General features: G+C 38.2%; 1 protein-coding gene across 1 annotated transcript in view; it reads right to left on the bottom strand.

The window, feature by feature from the left end:
* Positions 1-680: 680 nt before the first annotated feature.
* LOC138739178 (SLIT and NTRK-like protein 6) overlaps positions 681-7,641 on the bottom strand; it is a 93,478-nt gene continuing 86,517 nt past the window's right edge. Inside the window, exons 2-3 of the transcript XR_011342068.1 lie at positions 3,817-3,910; positions 681-3,237 (exon numbers count right to left, since the gene is read on the bottom strand). The gene's annotated coding sequence lies outside the window, so the exon portion shown is untranslated. The remainder of the gene's footprint in view (positions 3,238-3,816; positions 3,911-7,641) is intronic.

Here is a 7,641-nt window from a genome sequence, read left to right as displayed (position 1 = left end):
ATGGGACTATTCTACGGAGGCATCTCTTGCAGCAGAAATGGCATGATCCTTTTTAACATTGGAGATAAATGAATAAATCCACAGAACCTAAATGATTAGGATAAAAAAAAACCCTATCATTCAAGGTTTTACTTCGACTATTTGGTTTGTTACCAACTGCCAGAAAGCTGTTAGCATCATACTGGGAATGTATACATATTGGAAACTATAACTCCAATTTTAAACTTACAAAAAAGATTTTAATTGCACATAGAGCTCAGTATTGACCAAAATAAATTTGCAAAACTATTTTCTGGTTTAATTTGACTGCATGACATTGTTAGGTAGTTGATTCTGTATTAATGACTGTGAATTGAAGACAATAGAACACATTTCAGTTGAGTGCAATGGTCTCTTCATCTTTCAGAGATTTAAACCATCACTTTGTTTTATGCAGATAACATGCAATCTTCATTATATTTAAATAATTTCCATTTTTTATTTCAGAATTTCTTCATTAGCAACATTTCTTTCTTTTTTCAATATTTTTATTGGTTTCTTCAACTAAACATTACATAAGGACATGACAATAAAATAAATTTTTAACAAATCTTATAATAAAAACAGTATTTGAAACCTATGTTACATTGAAAAGAAATAAAACAAATATCTACCAATTATCTAAACATCAACATTCTCCTTTGGGAGTCTACTGGATTAATACAAACAGTCCACTACTAATAATAAAAAAAGGTCAAAAACAAGAAACTAATTAATATAATAAATTTTGAAAATAATTAAGAAAGGAACCCATAAATAAATAAAGTTAAGTTTCATTTCAGTAGTAGAATCTCCTTTTGTTTTTAAAGTCAAACACACCATCACATCAAATAATCATTGAGTGTGAGTGGGAGGGACAGGATCTTTCCATCTCATTAATCTGGCCCTTCTAGCAAAAAAGGAGGTGAGGGTAACTACATGGGATTGTGAAGCAGTCAATATCAATCCTGTTGGGCCACTTATTCCAAAGGATTTGGAGTCAAAGTAACATTAAGACTCCAAATATTAATTATGAAATACCCTTTCATAAAAGTTAGAAAGAGAATTAGTTTATTTTATATTTTTTGTGCATTAAATTGTAATCAGTTTTTTTTTAACAGATAAAAAATGTGCAAAGTACAGTACATTGTTGCATGGATCTTTTTCAAAATATAATCAGTAGGTTGTATTTTCTTTAGCTGATATGAAGCAATGTCATCTTTTTTTTCCAGATAACACTATGCTTGTCCAGAATTTATTTCATTTGTAAACCAAAGAAAAATAATGAACTTGAACACACATAATTAGATGGCATTTAATTTACTTAATGATGACACTTATATGTGATTAAATCTTTATATGAAAAATTGTATTGATGAATTTTGTTCACAGCAGGTTTCTGAATATTCATGTCATTTGGGTTATCAATATTTGAAATAATACTTGCAACAAAACTTTTATCTTCTATTGGAGACATGAGACTGCAGACCCTGGAATTTAGAGCAATAAACAAGCAGCTAGAGAAACTCACTGAGCAGTGAGTGAAACAGCAGCAATGAAGATAAATAGATGGTAAAAATTTCAGAATGATATCACTCTCATGACTGGGAAAGGAGAAGAAGACCAGGCTTCATTAAAGAAGATAGGTTTGTAGATTTTAGATGGAATGAAGGCCATTGGTGTGACAGATAGATTGATTCAGATGGGGGAAAAAGGCTGAATTAGGGAGGATAGGGGGAAGCAAAAAAGATAAATAAATGAAGCCAAGAGGGGAGAGGGAGGGTGAAGGGTGAAAGGACAGGCAGTCACAGATGGAAGGAAGCAGTTGGAACCATATAAGGGATGAATGATGTCCAGGTGCGAAAATGGGAGATGAGTTTGGAATATTGGGTAGAGGAAGAGAAACAGACCTGAGGGTGGAGGTTGACCCTGACCCCAACCAGAAAACTTGAGCAAGTTTTCAAGGATTTAGATTAATAACGATGAAATAATATTTCAAGGATGCAACAGGGTATTTTATGAAAGTGTAATAAGAAACATGTAAAATTAACAAAACAATTAGCCTTCACTACCTTATAATAATCAAACAGCAAGTCTCATGTCAAATATTCCAGCAGATGATGGTTGACCTGGAGAGTCCAGGAGTCCTTAGCACTGAATGTTATTCCAGTACAAGAAGTCCAATGAGTTTGCACACTACTCACACTGATATAATCGAAGAGATGGGGCTTTTATCCTAATCTACACATATGAGGGAGACATAGCTTGAATATGAGGAATGAAATCACAAAAGTTATAATTTTGCCATGAGTTAAAATCCTATACAAGGGAAGTCAAGTTTATTGTCATCTGATTGCACAACTACAACCTGACGAAACTGCATTCTCCAGTCCTCAGTGCAAAAAATGCAGACGCACAAGCAGACATCACACACGTACAGACAAACAATACATACGCAGAACAAGTATTCATATATACAAATAAATAAATTATTATTGCTTCATGAATTTGAGAGACTCAGATGGTTAGTGAGAGGACTTCCTTTGGTCATACATCATTTTCAATGCCCGTAGGAAGCAGTTGTTCCTCAGCTGGTGGTGCTGGCTCTTCCCCAAAGAGAGGAGCTGAAAGATGCTGTGATTTTTGCTCACCCTCTTCAGACAACCATCCTGGTAGATCATGCTGATGGGAGAGGGAGATTCCTCTGATCCTCTCTGATGAGTTTATGTTTCTCAGGATTAACCTCAAATCCATTTCTCTGCAACAACCATACCCACACTGTGATGCAGCCAGCCAGGACACTCTCGTTCTGGCTAGTTCCTGTAGAAGGTTGGCATAATAGTGGCTGGTCACCATGACCACCGGTCTTCACAGGAAGAGTAGTCACCCTTGCACCTACCTGGCAAATGAAGAGGTGTGTGTCCACAATAAGTTACTAGTGAAGAGAACTCCAAGTAACTTGATGCTCTCCATTCTCTCCACTCCAGCATTGTTGATGTGTAATGAAGGGTGGTTGTTCCTGGTCTTCCTGAAGTCCACCATCATCTCCTTCATTTTGTAGCTCCAGGTAAACTCCATACACACTGTTTAGATAAGGGAGTGCAACATTGTTGGAAGAGCTGTCTTTTCTTTTTGCTTTGAGGCCTCTCAGCTCATTTTTTTTTTAAATCATGACTTTCCCAGGTTCATGAGTGTTATTCTGTTATCCACTGGGCTGATCTAAAAGAGAAAAATAAAAAAATCTTGTCCGTTCATTTTCCAGAAGAAATAGCTATTTCAACAATTATTTTGTATGATTCTCAAGATCTCTGCAATGAACAATAATTTATCATAATTTTCATTGCTTTCTTATCTTATATTTCAAATTATTTTTTTTCCACATTTTTTATTTCCTTTGTTGTTCTGCTCACACATTTGTGAAGAGAATTCAAGATTCAATTTATTGTTATTGTAATAAAGAGTGTCATATTATATGAAAATCCCTTTACCTGCTGTAAGGCAGAGAGATTCATTATCGGCAGCTATTGCCTGAAGTGCCCCTTTACAGTCAGAGAAAGAGAAGCAAAAGAAAATTCCCACAGAGTCACTGTCTGTGGATTCACATCCAGCACCTGCTGTAGCCTCTGCAGCCTCACGCAGTCCAGTCGGCAACCCAAGCACCAGATCCGAACCTCTGATATGATTAGGAACACTTCAGCCCTCTCGGTACCCTCCTGCCTCCCAATTCCGATACCTCATACTCCTTCAGCCAGTTTTGAACCAGTCTCCAGCAGTCTGCAGCCTGCATGGGCTCCTCACCTTCAGTCACTAAAACTCCATCACCTTTGTGTTCTTCAGCTTCAGAACCCCTCACTGATCCGCCACCATGGTCACTTTCCATTGAGCCGTCCCCCTTCCGAGAAAAATAGGAAAGTGATGTACTTAAATGATATGAAATAACTAGTATCAGAGAAAAAAACAATTCTCATACAAAAAAATAAGTAAATTAGCTTAAAATAATCTAAAATTTAAAAATTAATTTCTTCGGTGTATTACAAAGGGGCTGAAGTGGTTATATGGTTAATACTCAATGTATTAATAGATGTATTTATTTTCTGAGGTATTTATTTTAATGCGAGGATCGTAGTAAGGAAGCTGGATGAGCTAAAGGTGTGGATTGACATGTGGCATTATGATGCTGTGGCCATTAACGAGACATGGTTGAAGGAAGGTTGTGACTGGCAGTTGAATGTTCTAGGATTTTGCTGCTTTAGATGTGACAGAGTTGGTGGATTAAGAGGGGGAGGTGTGGCATTACTTGTCAGGGAGGATATTACAGCAGTGCTGAGGCAAGATAGACTGGAGGTCTATAGACTATAGGCCTCGAAATGGGAAATGGGAACTAGAAGAGAAAATGTGCAAGGAAATAGGTGAGATGTGCAGGAGAAATAGGATTGTGTTGGTTGAGGATTTCAATTTTCCAAACATAGATTGGAAACACAGTTAGTAAAAGGGCAGGATGGCTTAGGATTTATGCATTGTGTTCAGGATTGCTTTTTGCAGCAATATGTTGAGACACCAACTAGAGGGGCAGTGGTTTTAGATCTGTTGTTTGGGAATGCAATGGGGCAGATGACGGAGGTAAGCTTTGGAGAGCACTTCGGATCCAGTGATCATGGGTCCATTAGCTTTAGCTTAATGATGGAAAGGGATAGGTCAGGTCCGAGGTTGAAGGTCTTCGAGTGGGGGAAGGCCAGATTTGGAGAAATGAGAAGAGAGTTATGTGGGCTGATCTTTTTGCTGGAAAGGATGTAGAGGAAATTTGGGGAGCATTTAGGGGTGAGATTTTGAGAGTACAGGATCTTTATGTTCCAGTCAGGCCGAAGGGGAAGACTAAGGGTTCGAGGGGCCGTGGTTTTCTGGTGAAATTAAGAAGTTCGTTCAGGACAAGAGGGAGGTCTATACCAAATATAGAAAACAAAGGATTGAGGAGATGTATGGTCATTACTTAGCCTGCAGGAAGAACCTTAAGAGGGAAATTAGAAAGGCAAAAAGAAGGTATGAGGAGTCCATAGCTAATAAGGCGAAGGGGAATCCTAAGGGTTTTTTACAATATGTGAACAGTAAAAGGAGGTTTAAGGATAGAATAGGTCCACTGGATGATGGGACCGGTGAACTATGTCAGGAACCGTATGAGATGGGAGAAATATTGAACAAATATTGAATATTTCTTTCCCGTTCATATTCACAAGGGAAAGGGACATTGGGCTATATGAGATAAGAGAGGCAAAAGGCCTAGTTATGGAGAGGATAGGGATTAATAAAATGAAACTTTTGTAGCTTCTAGGGTCAATTAAGCTGGATAAGTCTCCTGGTCCTGATGAGATTTTTCCCAGGACTTTAAAGGAGGTCAGGAAACAAATAGCGGGGACACTGACAGTGTCCTAGGTGGCTAGGAGATAGACAGCAGAGAGTCATGGCGGACATACAGTTGTATGTCAGGTTGGAAGCCTGTGATAAGCGGGGTGCCTCAATGATTGGTGCTGGGTCCCTTGTTGTTTATCATATATATGAATGATTTAGAGGAGGGTGTGGTTAACCAGGTAAGCAAATATGCAGATGATACAAAAATAGGGGGAGTGGTGGATAGTGAAGTAGAGTTTCTTGGATTACAAAGGGATTTGGTTTGTTTGGAAGAGTGGACTGAAAGATGGCAGATGGAATTCAATGTAGAGAAGTGTGAGGTGTTGCATTTCGGTAAAAATAATGAGAATAGGACATATACAGTTAAGGAGAGGCCATTGAGGCACACAGAGGAGCAAAGAGACCTGGGGGTTATGGTACAGATTTCACTGTAGACAGGGTGGCCTTCATAAATCATAGTATAGAGTATAGGAGCTGGGAGGTGATGCTGCAGCTGTTTAAGGCATTGGTGAGGTCAGGTTTGGAGTACTGTGTTCAGTTCTGGTCTCCAAATTATAGAAAGGATATAGATAAGGTGGAGAGGGTGCAGGAAAGGTTTACAAGGATGTTGCCTGGCTTACAGCATCTGGATTACAGGGAGAGATTAAGGAGACTGGGACTTTATTCATTGGAATGTAGATGACTGAGAGGGGATTTGTTAGAGGTATTTAAAATTATGAAAGGAATAGATAGACTAGACATAAACAGACTCTTTCCCCTGAGGGCAGGGGAGGTTGGAACAAGAGGCCATGGGTTAAGGGTAAGGGGGCAACACTTAAGGAGAAATATTAGAGGTGACTTTTTCACTCAGTGAGTAGTAGCAGAATGGAATGAACTTCCGAACAAGATAGTTGTGTCAGGGTCCCTTCTGTCATTTAAGAGAAGGTTGGATGTGTACATGGAGATGAGGTGGTTGAAGGGTTATTGGCGTTGAGCGGGAGGTTTGAGCTAGTGGAGTTGTTCTAGTGAATCGGTGCGGACTCAAAAGGCCGACATGACCTGTTTCCGCTCAGTAAATGGTTATATGTTTATTAATAAGTATTGTAGTTGGGATATTATGGTGAAGCTGTGTAAAATATTAGTGAGGTCAAATTTGGATTATTGTGTGCAGTTTTAGTCACTTAACTATGAGAACGATATCAATAAGATTGAAAGAGTGAAGAGAAATACAAGTGTGTTGCTGGGACATAAGGAACCAGGTTACAGAGAAAGGTTAAACAGGACCTTGTTCCGTGGAGTGAAGGAAAATGAGAGGATATTTGAGACAGGAATAGGAAATTATGAGGGGTATACATGGAGCAAATGCAAGCAGGTATTGTTAGATAAGAAAGAACTAGAGGACATGAGTTAAGGGTTAAAGATGACATATTTAGGGGGAACTGTCAGAAGGAACCTATTCATGGAGACAGTGATGAAAGAGTGGAATGAGGTACCAGCTGAAGTGGTGGAATGGGATCAATTTTGACATTTAAGAAAAAATTGGATTGGTACATGAATGAGAGGTTTTATGGAGGACTATGTTCCCAAGTCAATGGGATTAGGTGGAATGATAGTTCAGCATGAACTAGATGGGCCAAATTTGGCTAATTTCTGTGCTGTAACCTTCTATTATTCTATAGTTCTATAAAATAATAGAGCAACATTCTGGGAACTTTATAGAGCAATGTGAGAGAACATCTAGATTATCTTGCGCATTTTTTTAAAGCAAGGATATATTTGCCTGTGGGTTTGTGCAGCAAAGGTTCTGGAGATTGATTCAAGGGACGAAAGGATTGTTTAATATGCAACAGATTCATTCTATTCTTTCTGCTGTTCAGAAGACTTGAAGGTGATATTGTTGAAAATTGTAAAATTTTGAGAGGACTAGACAGGCACCAATTAATGACCATATGAATAAATTAAAAATCAAGGAGCATAGTTCCAAGATAAAGACTTAAGATAGAGATGGACAGAGCTTTCTTCTCTTAAATGAATTAAGTTGTGGGGAAAAAGTTACTTAATAAATTCAGGGATAAAATAAATGCACTTTTTGACAATGGGAGAAATAAGGGTTGGATATTATCAGAAAATGGATTTGATGTCAAAGATCATATCAGGTAGGATCTTTTGAATGGTGGAACCGGTTTAATGGGCTGTACAGTATACTTCAATTTCTCTAGGGCTTATTCTTTGAAATATGTT

The sequence above is a fragment of the Narcine bancroftii genome, chromosome 7 (assembly GCF_036971445.1).
Source record: "Narcine bancroftii isolate sNarBan1 chromosome 7, sNarBan1.hap1, whole genome shotgun sequence".
In the NCBI taxonomy this organism is placed as follows: domain Eukaryota; kingdom Metazoa; phylum Chordata; class Chondrichthyes; order Torpediniformes; family Narcinidae; genus Narcine; species Narcine bancroftii.
The sequence above is the reverse complement of the archived record's forward strand: the minus strand, read 5'-3'. Positions and strand labels throughout refer to the sequence as shown.